Here is a 13,578-nt window from a genome sequence, read left to right as displayed (position 1 = left end):
GATTAAAGCCTGATGCTTCTGTGTACAGCCTAAGGCACTCTCACAGTGGGAGGACAGCGGTCCCCTTGTTCCATGTACTGTTCCAAATTCCATAAATGACTCTGTCGCTGCTGTCACCTGCTACCATGTAAAGATCAGTCTAGTTCTCTGCATCAACTTTGCTAAGTGCTTGTTCTTATTAGCCTGAACAGTGACAATTTGTTATTGCAGGCTGCTCTGGGACATTTCCCTCTCCAGTAGCACGTTATTTCCCAAATCTACATGTTATTGCATTTGTCTGTGCAGTGCAGACTGCTTGTGAGGATAAAGCTAGATTTTTAAACTTGAACACTTTGTAGCTGTAGGCGAATTCTGTTCTCAGTTACATCTGATCAGATCAAGGCTAGCTTTTAGTCGTGTCATACAAATACCCCCACTCCTTCATTTACATCAGGATAATTGTAGGCAGAATTGATCACTCAGCCTTGGGTGTCGTGTCTTTATTGAAATGTAATAAAATATCATTTCTGTTAGTTTTATTCATAGAGTTTCATATAAACATTAAAACCATCTAGGTGTTTTGAGCATCATTAAAGTCACTTAAGAAAACAATGAAGTTATTTTCCAGGTAAAGGATAGCAGGGCCATTTGATGGGGCAAGCCAAATGCTTCTGGAGTCACTTCTATCACAGGCAGCCTGAGGCAGCTGCATTCCTAGCAGCGAGTTTTGGCTGGCTGGATGAAACCAGACCAGTGAACCTCACAGGGGCATACAGAGGCTTTATGTCCCCAAGAGCACTCTGTTGTGGTGCCTGCCATGCATCCTTAGTGATCGGTGAGGAGGGAGATATACTTAAAATCCATGCCTTTTTTGCTACCTAGTTCCCTGGAAAAATAGAACAATTCTCTTACAAAGCATTGATTTTTAAGCAAGCAAGACATTTGTAAACCAAATGTGACCAAGAACTGAACTGCACAAATGACTTCAGTTCCTGGCCATTGCTATGGTGGCTGATAGGCTGCTGACTTACAGCTGTGCAGCCCTCCTGGGCAACACCAGCACGCCCTAATGGTTTGCTGCATGAGGTCTCCAGGAATAAATACATCTACAGGGATGTCCTCAGCTGGTGTAACTCAAAATGAGCTCCATTAAAGTCAAAGGGAATTGAAATCACTTGAGCTACCTAGATTTGCAGTAGCTGAAAATCTAAGTGATAATCTGGATTTCAAAGGGAGCTATGGTTTCTTTTCCCCCAGTCGCGAAAGGTTGCTCTCACTGAGGAGGAGTTAGTCTTTAGGAATGCTGCAGTGCCTTGCAGTCTTCGAAAGTGTTCCCTGCTACAAAGTTTTACTCAATTGTGGCTATATTTTAGTGTCAGTTTTCCTGTGCATTTCAAAGACATTGTGAGTAATGTACAGTTTTTCAGAGTGGTTTTACTCGCCTTGTTCTTTTCTCCCATTAGAAAACAAAAGACTTTTACAGATGTCTATTATAAGTTTTAATTTCAAACAAAAACATTGTCTGTTTTCTGCTTTAAATAGGTATCTAGTTTTTCTGTTCAGCTGATAAATTGAAAAGAAGCTTGTTTGTATTTGGGAATAAGTTAGTGTCAATATCGTGTAGTGAAAAATGTTCTGAAAAGGAACTCGCCTAACAGACCTTCACTGAAGCTAGCAGCCCTGTGCTACCTTACGGTAGTTAAAATTTCAGTCTCAAATATGTGTATCAAGCACAGAAACTAAGTAACTGGATATCTTTCTTAAAATAGGATGTAATAAGCTTTATGGATCAATATTATAAAACTAGTGGATAGTTAGTTATTAGTTTCAGGCTACTGAATTATAAACCGTGTTTTGGACTCAAAAGGAATTTGGTGACAATTTTTTTTTGCTCTCAAAAATAAGCGTGTTTTTCGTGGGTCAGGTTTGTAGATATCTTGTATCTTTCTCTTACGTAGCAGGTCATAGCCAAAGCTGAAATGCAAGAGAAGAGGCAAGTAACTGCGTGTTTCTGGGCCTGTGGGCTTTTGGGATGTCTTGGTGATGAACTGATCTGACCGTTTGGCAACCTTAAACAAGCCTCAGAAGGTAAAGACAAACTTCTGACATGGCAACTTGAAAATGTGCAGAGTTTTCTCATTTTTCATTTTTTCACACCTTAATTGAATCTTTTAAGGTGTGCAAGTCTGGTTAAAGATAAATCATGATTGTGGCATTTCTATAGCACAGTTATGATTGAGCCTGGGCTGATTATTATTATAATACATTGCAGTTCTGCCAGGAGACCCTGGAGGTGCTGCAGACACTGTATCTGGACTTCTCAACATTTGAAAAGAAAAGAAAACAAATGTGTGGGATGGACTGTTTCCTAATGAAATATAATGTCTCAACTATTTTGTTCCTGTTTAAAAATTGTATCTTGTAGTGGGGACTGATGTAATTGCATCCTAAAAAAGTTCAGACTTTAGTCAAAGCAGACGATTCTTAACGCATGTGTTTTGATTAGCAGTTATTCCTCATTTCCTCTAAGCAGTTTATTTGGGTTACTTCTAATTACGAAGAGTATCAACACTAGGCTGCTTATGTGGGCAGCATAAAAAATACTATGATGAGGTTTGATTTTTTTTATTATTTTTTTTTCCCCCCACTGCTTCAAGCCTTAATATAGACTCTTCTGCCTTTGGCCTGTGGGGCTTTTAGGAGCTTTGACTTCCAGACTCAGGTCTCTGAGTTGAGAGAACGTTGTAATAAATTACTTCAGGATTTTGGGAAGCACAAATTTAATGTGTATTTCTTAATGGCTGCAAGGGACTAAATTCTCAAAATGAAATGGGCATTGCTAGGTGAGCAAAACAGAGAGAATTCCTGCCTGTATTTTCAGTTTTACTGTATACACATGAGGGAGGACATGCTTGTTCATGAAGCCAGCTTGCCTAAACCACTGTCAGTAACTGTGTTACCTGCAGTTGTGGAGCTGAAAGGCGTAATTTGTGTCAGGTCGGTTTGAAAACCCAAAAGTCTTGAGAGTATTTCTGGCATTGTCTTGGAAATAGTCTTGAAAATTATTGTATTACTATTACATTTGTGAGTATTAATCTCTGCTAAACTTGGGGCGTGGATTTCTCTGCAGGTGTAGAACATTGCTTAGTTTAACCATGAATGGATTGAGGAATATTTGCCGTGTAGTTTGATAGTGGATGCAATGTGCATTAAGAGGACTAGAATGTGATGCGCTGCTCCTTCATTTGCACTGCCTTTTCAATTGGTTTTGCCTGAATCTAGAAGTTGTGAAACTTGTTTGATAGAGAGGAAGAGAATTTGGGAATTGGATTTTTCCAAGTTCTGAAAGTTAACAATTGCAAACAGTTTTCTGAGTCTGAAGAAAATTTGTTTAATTTGGTCTTTTGAGGCAATAAAAGATCCGGTCTTGTAGCTGTGGAGTTTATCAGTAGATTTTCGTTGTTTCGTGGGTCTTTTTTGTTTGGTTTTTCTTGTTTCGCCCCTGTGCTACAAGATCATTTAGGTCTGAAGTGTACCTGGAACTATACAGAGTTTTGTGGGTCACCTGTATGTTATAACAGAACAAATCTGGTACAATCCAGCACAGAGGGATTATGGCTATCTTAATCTGAAACTCAGTAACTGCTGGGGATTATTTTTCTTGCCACGCTTAATTTACAGCTTCATTGTGTGGACATTTGATTTCAGTTAACAAATAACATAGGTTCCCTAGCATATATTGGTCCTTTTGCCTACCAAAAATAGGTTATTGAGTGATTCCTTGAGCACAGTGGTCAAGCTCAAAAACTACTCTAAATCTACTGTAACCCCGCATTAGTTTTCTGAAAGTATTGATCAAAAGGCCACTGAAATCACGTGAGAAATAATGCTGCAAATCATTCTTCAGAGAAAAAAAACAAGAAAAAACCCTCTTAACTCTTCTACAATACTTTGCTGTATTTAGTTTATTTTTTAAAATTTATTTTAGAAAGTTAATTGTGGCCTTTTGAGAATACAGATGAATGCCAGTACAGTTTGGGAAAGTTAACCCACTCAGTCCAGCAAAGCACTTGACATGACCTTTGGGGTTTTTTGCATCTTCTTTTATTGCTGTTGCTGGGCCAGTAATAGTTGTTTTTTTCAGCTTTTAGACACTGGTCTGGGCAGTTTCTATTGTCTTGTATTGTAATTTACCATTTTTTGCTTTTTCCATGTAAATCCGTTTAGATTTGCACATAAATTACTCTGCTGTTGTGCATTATAGTGCAGTTTTATTACTGATCTGCATGTTATAAAAGTTGAAGTAGCCATGACATGCTCTGACAGGTCTTGTAGATTATTAATTCATTTATTTTTTTAAAAGGAAGATCATATATTCAAAAAGGAAAAAAGGGGGGGGGGCGTGAGGGAAGAAAGGTTAATTTGTTAAGTGGCCATATCCATTAACAAAGTCTGGGTATTTCTTTGCAAGTGAAACTAAACTCTAGGTTAGAGCTGCTCACATACACAATCAGAGGAAGGGAAAGCAATAAATTAATTTGACCCAAATAGTTCATAGGACATTTAAACCCTTCTGAGTTCATAACATGAAGATGTGCTCCAGGCTGTGGTTAATGTGGGTATCACTGTGCCACAGCCTGCAAAACTGTGAGCGATTCTGAGGTGACACCATTTCTTTCCTGCAGTTGAGCTTTGCTTTTTGGGGTGGGAGGCGTAAGATGGTGTTTCGCTGGGAAGGAATGTCCTAGTGGGAAGCAGCTCTCAGGCGATGTGTGACAAACATCTAGTTACTAAATTGCTGTACACTTGCCAAAATGGCAAAGCAATTTAATGCACCTCTGCAAAGCTGTGAAAGTGTTAAAAGTTTGTATTATCAATGGCAACCAAAAAGAAGTGTGAAGGAAATTAAGTGGTGCTTTTCCATGACTGTTCACATGTAAAGGGGGTAGAGGAATTGAGATGTCTTGTAATACCTGTATATTTTCAGTAATTGGCCAGTACAACTGCAGCTCTCCCTTTAGTTTAGGTCAGTGCCTGATGGTTCAGGTTCCTGTAACAGACACCTTAAACCTTGGCTCTGTTTAACATCAAATCCAAACGCTGTGATTTAGGCCTGTCTTTGGGCTTCTGGAGTTTGTTATTTCAGCTCATCAGACAATTCAAGTCAGATGGGACTTTTTCTGGTGTAAAACAAGAATGGGATAGAGGCATTTAGTTTATCTGTGGGATTATCTATGTGTATCCTTGACTTTAAAGACAGGCCATATTTTACTAAATTGCAGAGGAAAATAATTGGCACAGTGCTTGTAATGGAAGTCAAAATTTAAAGGTCTCTGTACCCGAGTGTCGTCTTGTTACTTACAGCAGCTGATGCAACTTCTGTGCTTCTGTTTCAAAGAACTATTAAAGCAGATATAAGGGCATTTTAAACTTGAGGTACTTTATGGTATAAACTGGGCAGCTCAAAAAGGGATGCTGCTGAGCATGAAGCAGCACTGCAGAGTATGATGCTCACCAGGGGAACCAGTACTTTGAAATCCCAGGCTGAAAGAAATTATATAGCCATAGAGTTGTTTTAGTAAATATTTATGATCCAAAGTTGTTTTCTGTTTGGGTATTTTCCTGAGACCTTCAAAGAGCCTTTCTGTGTATTTATTTCCTCTTTAAAAGCAAAAAGCTTTTGTGTGTATTTGTTTTTTGTTTAAAAGGGAAAAAATAAAAGCAAAGTAAAGCGCGTTTGAAATGATGTAATGTAGCAGTTTCTCTGTTGCTCTTGTCATGATGGTTGGTTTCTGTTCCGTAAGCCTCTTGATAGCAAATGCAGGCAGGCAGGTAAGTGCTGAATGAGGGGAAGAAATAGTGCTAGGGCTTTGCTGTTTGACATGGAGTTCCCCGCTAGTGTGGCACAGACAAACTACAGCTTGGCAGGTCTGTGCAGTGTTATTTAACACATCATAAATGGCTCCAAAGTGCCCTTCCTAAGGTCAGATATCTGCAGTCAACTCCAGGGTGATATTTCACAAACATTCTGAAAGAATGAGCGTGAAAAACAAAGACTGTTTGGAAAGGGCTTTAGTAGCCCCAATTAGCCATAATTCCCGATAACTGTGACGCAGTATTGCTTTGGAGGCTGGATTAACTCTGGGTATGAGCAGCTCTCCTGGTTTTCCAATTGCCAGCTGGCTACAGCCGATAAAATTGTTCATGGATCTTGAACTAAGTCCTGGTTTGGATGTTGCATTTTAAGTGGTGTCTGATCATCTCAGTACTTAGCACGTGGCTGTAAGATGCGGGCTCACTGAGACAGCAATACTGCCGTGTGCGTGGCTGGGATGCCAGCAGGATGGAGTCACCGCTGTATGGGCACAGTCCCGGCCCCAAACGTGAGAGGGAAACCCTTCTGGGAGCAGACTGCTCTCACTCTCCCACTCATATCTTCAGGTTTCACCAATAACTGTAAACAGCATGACTGGAAAACCAGGAGAGTTTCAGGAAGACTTTTGATCTCAAGTATGAAGGCAGACAGGCATTGTGGAGTGGTGTGAAAGAGTACTTCAGCTTTTGCTTTTCCCAAACATGTCAGTGGGATTTCACTTCTTACCTGAATCAGGATTTGTAGCGTGAATGTCTAATTCCTCAAATCGTTGCCATGTGAGATACCTGACTCCCCAGCATGCCCCAGTCGGTGGCACTGCGAACTTGCCATGAGGGTCTGTATTGACATGTGGCTCTGGAGCCATTGGTGAGCAGGGGACACAGAGGGAGTGACATTTAAAACCCAGTGATGTACAGGCAAAGAGCACTGCAATGCTCGTGTGCCTGGGCAAACCTGTCACCAGAGATGCCCCATTCTGTTGAGTTGGCTCCACATGGCCGGCACTCATAACCCTTAACAGATCCGGTGGAGCTCTTGGTATGTTTCCTCTTACAAACATCTCTGCTAGCTGCTCCCATGCATGGGGAGAATGTCAATATCAAGCTTCCCTTTCTCTTTATCAGGCTCATGCTTTATCCTTAATTACCTGAACTATGCTGAAGACTTCATTACCGTTTGACAGGTCTGCTTTATCCTGAATGGAAATGAAGGGAAAAGGAGGTGGCTTCCCACCGGTTCTTAAAATGCGTGTGTCCATATGGGAAAGACGTTATAAAGAAAAAGGGAGAAAACTCTGCTTTAAAATATTTCCTAAGTTGGTTTTCCTGTGGAATATTGCCTAATTGAATCCTATCATAAAGGAGTGACTGGTCAGGACACCCTTGAGTTAGTAAATGACATTTTTTGGTATTCAGAGGATTCTCAACTGAAATGACATCATGTAAAACTGTGATGTGCCAGGGCTAAAAGACAAGGGTGGGGTGGAACTTTGCCATTTTTATAGATTAAAGAAACCAAGGTCATCTAAATTAATTCAGGGAATTTATTATAACAAAGAGAGACATCAAAGCATGGCAGAACTTTGTCTTCACAACATTTGTAAAATTTAATATTGAAGTCATTCAACTTAGGGAATAAAATTTGATGTGTGCACGTCAAGTGCTGTAATTCCTCAATCTACATCATGAAACTTAGCTTTTTCAGCATTTGATCAAAGGTTAACTGCGCAGGTTTCACTGTTTTTTATATTAACCTATTTTCTTATTTGCATATCCTCTAGGGCTTTCACTAACAAGATGTTTCAAAGTATTTAACAAACCCTCAAATAAATAAATGGTCTCAAACTGACAGATCTGGTCAACCTCTAGAAAGAAGTTTTAAGAGGGTAAAGACCCTCCTGCCCCCTTCTTTTATTTTATGACCTTCAAAAGAGAATAAAATATTTGGGAATCTTTAAGGGGTATTTTTAGTATTGTTTCTGCTGCTTCTATTGGGAATACATTGCATTTTCTTTTGAGAGTCCTTGTTGAAATCCACTAGAATTTGGCTATTAAACACAACTGGAGAAAGAAGAGGCATAAGATCCATGTGCAGAAAATGCTAAAAAAGGTAGAAATCAAAATAATCTGGGAACAAGGAGGAAGTTTGGCCTCAATGCTGCTTGTGCTGGCTTGTGGGGGATTTTCTGTCCAGAAATTCATCCTGACTGGAGGTTGCCACGTGTACATGTAGAGTAGTTCTGTTCCACAGCAGGATTCTAAAAGGATTTGTGGGCATGGGAGAACTAGTTTGGGGTCCAGCTGGTTTAAGAGTTCACACACTGTGCTCCATTGAATTGTAGGACTGGTTTGTTCCGGAAGTATTCACTTTCGGAAGTTCTATTTTTACACTTGAAAGGAGTACTTCGGGCCTCCTGGGGAATACAAACTACTGATTCCGTAAATCTGAAGGAGAAAAGCAATCTTGGAATACTGGTCCTATACCCTACTTCTTCTGGCCTGGTACTACTGAACTCCCAATTTCTTCTGTCCTGTTGCTTATTGACTTGCATCTGATAGTGCTTTTTTTTTTTTCTTTCTATTTTTTTTTTTACTATTTTGATTTTATTTTTTTATCCCTGCTCCTTGTCAAGGCAATTCTAACCTTTTTCTCTCTGATGTTGCCAAGAAGCATGATGCAGAGCCTGTAATAGACAGAGGATGGAACCAATCTTGTAATAGACTCTAAAGCCTCTTTCTGTATTTCACCACTATGTATAAGATAGGAGTGTTGTAAAAAAGCTAATAACTGTAGGGATTTTATTACATTACATTTTCAAGGAATAAAATCAACTGGATTTATCAGTTTGCATAGTTGGGTCACATCAGAGGAATTGCTGGATCCTTTGGATGGATGCAGACTCAGAAAAACACATATAGGACTGATCCCTTTTGCTCTGCTAACTCCTTTCCCAAAGTTTGACTTTAGTCTACAGTGAATAAATTATTTTACCCATGGGTACAATATAGAAGCAATCTCTTTCTTACCAAACCGTGCTATCACTGCTCTGAAACTAGGAATCATTTGGCAGCACAGTTTATCAGGAGGTCAAACGTCACATGAAGCCTTTATTACTTCCAGTATTTATATCACTAAATCGATTTTTATTCTTCCTTGATTTCCTTCCGAAAGTTAAGGACTTGGTAATTTACATGTTCAGTTTAAATAACCATAAAGACGTCACAAATGTATCTGCAAAGACAGTCGTGGTGTGGTTTAGGTTTTTGGTTTTGTTTAAAGGATTCATCTTTTGCAAAGTGTTCATCTATAGGGATATTTTGTTTTCTCTAGTGATAAGTGAGTCTCATAACTGGAGGTGTAACAGCCCTTTGGGTTTCTTTTTTGAAATGCACCAATATCTTTGATCTTCCAGAGTAATCTGGTAATTTTCTGAAGACAGTCCTGATATTTTTACTTATAGTTAGCCACAGCCAGGAACAGAAATTGAAGACAGTAGTTGGCTAGACAATTTTGAACTGCAAATAAGGTCTGTTTCAAATTTGGATCAAAATTTTAGACTTTTTATCTCTGTTCTCTTTTTGTTGAGATTATAGGAAATGATTAGCTTCAAAAGCCTGCTTCCTTTGAAGTAGTAAATTTAACTGAGTAGAGAGTAGGGTGTGATCTAAAGCTTTTAGAGCAAGATAATGGCCACCAATGTGTATTGTAGAAACACGGCTAGGGTTCCTTGAGCATCTGCCCAATTTATTGTTTTTTTTAAGTACTAACATAAATGCAGAAACTGAAAGACCTGAATGTAGTATACTATTCAGACAAAGCTGTGGCGAGTCTCCTACTGTGGGTGAGACAGGAAAAATATCCACTTCTTGGATAACCACAAGAACTGAAATACTAGAAATGGATAAGGTTTTAATAGTAGAAAGCGCAAGGTATTGCACTTGCAGATGAATTGCGGGAATGCTTGTTATATACTTAGGTAGCTCAGTGACCAGCAGATTAGTGACATATGGATGTCTTTGATGCATATCTAGCAAAGTCTACCTGACCAGTTGTTACATGGTGTCTGATGGAATATTCTCCTGAAGTTAGGAAAATCAGGGTGAAATTTGTGTGTGGTAGAACCTGTTCTTGGCTGGAAGAGAATATATGTGAGTTGGTAATAATCTTAGGGGTTTATTCAAGTTGATTTCAGAATTTCTTTATAAGGCTTCACCAAAACTATCTGCTGTTACATGGAAACGTATACCCAGTGCTGCAGATCTCCTGGGCGAGAGACTCACCCGAGTGTTTATTTAGGTAAGTCTGTGCCTTTAGGTGCAGCCCAAAGCAAAACCCAGTTAAGTGAGCTGCATCAGACTTCCCAAAAGTATTGCTGCTTCACGCTCTCAGGGGCAAAGCTGCATCTCAGAGAGTGGCTAATACGCATTTTAAATAAGTGTCTATACACAATTTCCTAGCTCTTCAGAAGCACATACTTTTCCTCTGTATTGTAGAAAACCAAAATTACATCATTTTGCAGTCACCCTGTCTAGGGTTTGAACACATGCAGTGGTTCGCTATCATTGGGTCACAGGCTGGGTCACAGGCTGGAACTGGGAATACCATGGTATGTCATTGCAGAAGTAAAGAGAATAAGGGAGGGGAACTGGCACTCCCTAGAAACCTTCATTAAATGCCGTGTTCGTAAAGACAAGGGAAGTGTTTAGGCCCAAATCTTGACTTCATAGAGTTGGACAGACCTGAGCACAACTTGGCTTGGGTCTTTTCTTGAACTACAGTTTCCTCCATACTTAACAATTGGTTTCTGGCCTTTGGCCAAGAAACCAATGTGTTCTGGAGTTTTAAATGTGTGCAACGATGTTTTTGTTGGCCCTAAGCATCTTTTACTGTTGTAAAGATTTCTGAAAGGCTAGCCCAATCTCTGAAGGACTGTGCAGTGCTGTCGTTTTAGTATCTTTGGTAAAAGTTGCACGTGATGAAGCTGAAGCAACACCCTTTGTGTACATATTAGTGCTGGCAGGCAGCCGCTCCAGTCGCTCTTAGCTCACCTCCAGGCCTGAGGTTCATCACTGATGTGAGAGCACTTGCCTCCACTCACAACCCCAGCACCTACAGTGGGAACATAAAACCTGGGTTATGTTATGATGACCTTTCTAATGAACAACACTCAATCTCAGAATCCCATCCACATGGAGAAGAAATGTGAATCCCCTGGCTGTCTATGTGAAATGACTCTTCAACCAGCAGTAGTGGACCAGGCTGCCATCAAGGATTGCAGGGTCTCAGTCTAGCTAGATGGGACACACAAAACCAGCAAGGAAACAACAGTTTATGGGTGAATCTACATTGCAGGCTTGCTAAGATATTTTTTCCAGAATTACTCAGGGCCAGGGGGCGGGGAGGAAGGATGTTAAACTTTGTTTCTGGGTGTTTTCTCGGTTGAAGGGAGCTTCACTTCTCCAAGCATGCAACCTTACATACAGTGCTTCAGGGCTGCAGGACTGGTGACCCAGATGGAGCTGCCTCTGCTTTGTGCCTTCTGTTATTTCTGAAAACCGTCTAATATCCCCTCAGGGTTACGACCTCCCAGGTTTTCCTTCAGGAGGTGCTTTCTGCAGGAACTTTGCATGCTCTTTCCTAAGGGGCTGCTTCCTTCTAGGCTTCCCCACATGTCCCCCTTCTGGTGGAAGAGGCTGCAGTGCAGCTGTCCCCAGGAAGACAGTGGTGGCACCCAGCTGTCCCCAGATCTCCCGCACTGTTCTCAGCTCTCTGCTCTGGACAAGTGGGAAACAAAAAGAGAAGCTGATAGAAACTTATATAGGTTCTGTAATCAAGTTGTGGTTGAAATTTTAGGGAACAAGGTTAATATTTTTTCCATGTGGACCTTTTCAAAAAAGTTGAAATTTAAACTGGGTGTTTTATTTTTTGTTGTCACTTTTCAACAGCCTTCAAGTTGCGAACTGGCAAACTTTCACACAAAATTAAATTTTATTTCTTTGATGTTATACTGGAAATATTTCACATCTTCCCCGAGACCTATGCTTTGTGGGTTTTTTTTTGTTTTTTTTTGTTTTTTTTCTTTTGGTTCAAATTATTTCATTTGGAATTGGAATTAGATTTGCTGCCGCAAAATGCAGCTACCTATCCTAATGAAGCCTTATCAGGTAAGCAGAGTGCTGTCTCCTTGCCTGGGAGGGCTCACTGTTTCCTACTTGTGATCAGGCGACACTTAAAGGGGCACTGTCAGAAAGCATAGAATCAAACTATTTTTGAGTTTGATGAAAGGTATGTAGGTGGCAGCAGGTTTTGTGGAAGCTAATCTGAATATAAATCTACCCCTGAATGTAACGAAGTGGTATTAGGAAGTGTAGATCCTGTAAGTTTGATAATGAACAATCATTTAGATATCCTTAAGGAACTTACTCTGTTGCACAGCATGAGTATATCCCGTGGATCCAGGACTAATTGCTCAGTAGCTGAAAACATTGTGGTGGAGTCAATATTGCCAACCCAGGGCAATCGCAAATTGAGACTCTGCCCTCAAAAAATCATGAGATTTTGAAAGCAGTGTGGATTTATATCTTGTAACTTGTTTCCAAGTTTTAATCATTCACAATGCGTGTTTTCAAGGTTTCACAAATACTGGCATTTTAATTGCCTTGAAAACAACTAAAACAGAGCCTCATATAGTCATATCACAGTAGAAGCTAGGTCGTCTTAAAAAACAAATATTGCCATAGTGACAATCAAGTTATGTGCTGGCAACTGAATGAGCAGATTTCGTTCAAGTGACAAGCCAAATAAACTAAGCCATGAAAAGTTTGAATTGGTTTTTCATTTTCGATTAACCATTTTTCTGCAGGGTTGATTATTCTTTTGCTCGGTCCAGTTTTGCTGGCATTGGAGGCCAGCGAGTAAAAATGACCAGTCTAGTTTTTGGAATTCAACACAAATTGAATTTTAAGAAGTTATTGACATGTTGATGATCTGGAATGATAGGAATTTTAAGTGTTTTATGTTGATTGAGCCTTTAAAATGAAATAGACTTGATTTCATCAACATTATCTCCTATGTAAAGCAGATTTACAGAACATATAAAATATTTCTATAGATAAAACTACCATATGGCTTATGCATATTTTTAAAGTCTAACAGTGTGTTGTTTTCCTTTCTAGGCAACAGGACTCTCTGGATTAAGCGTGGAAACAAAGAACATATTCTCAAGTCTCGTACGAGTTTTGTCATATACTGACGTTTTGATCAGCGCTGGCTCTTCAGTGATACGTTGTTGAGAAATGAGCATGTTCTACCAAGGTAAGGTACCTCACTCTGAAATTAACTCACTTTAGATGGGTCCAAGGGCTTCATAGTTCACTTTAGAAAAATTGTCACCGCAATTTCAGTGGTTTCTTTTTCTGCCCCCTTTCTTTTATATAAAGGTGTTGTGTCAAAATCAGCAATGACCAACCACTTCCCAGTTCTATGTATAGATATTATCTAATGTGATGGGTCCCCTCCAAAATAAGCAGAGAGAAAGCCAGTCAGATAACAGTGATACCAGCTGCCAGCTTTTCAGCTGTCTTCACACCACCATGTCATGTCAGTGTATTTTACAGTTCTCCTTTCTACTAAAGTGTGTACTTGAGCTTCTAAAGGTGTTTTCTGCTGCTTAAAAAATCAGTTTCAGGAGAAAACTGGTTGGTTGTTTTTTTTCCTCCACCCCC

The sequence above is a fragment of the Larus michahellis genome, chromosome 4 (genome assembly GCF_964199755.1).
Source record: "Larus michahellis chromosome 4, bLarMic1.1, whole genome shotgun sequence".
NCBI classification, from domain to species: domain Eukaryota; kingdom Metazoa; phylum Chordata; class Aves; order Charadriiformes; family Laridae; genus Larus; species Larus michahellis.
The sequence above is the reverse complement of the archived record's forward strand: the minus strand, read 5'-3'. Positions refer to the sequence as shown.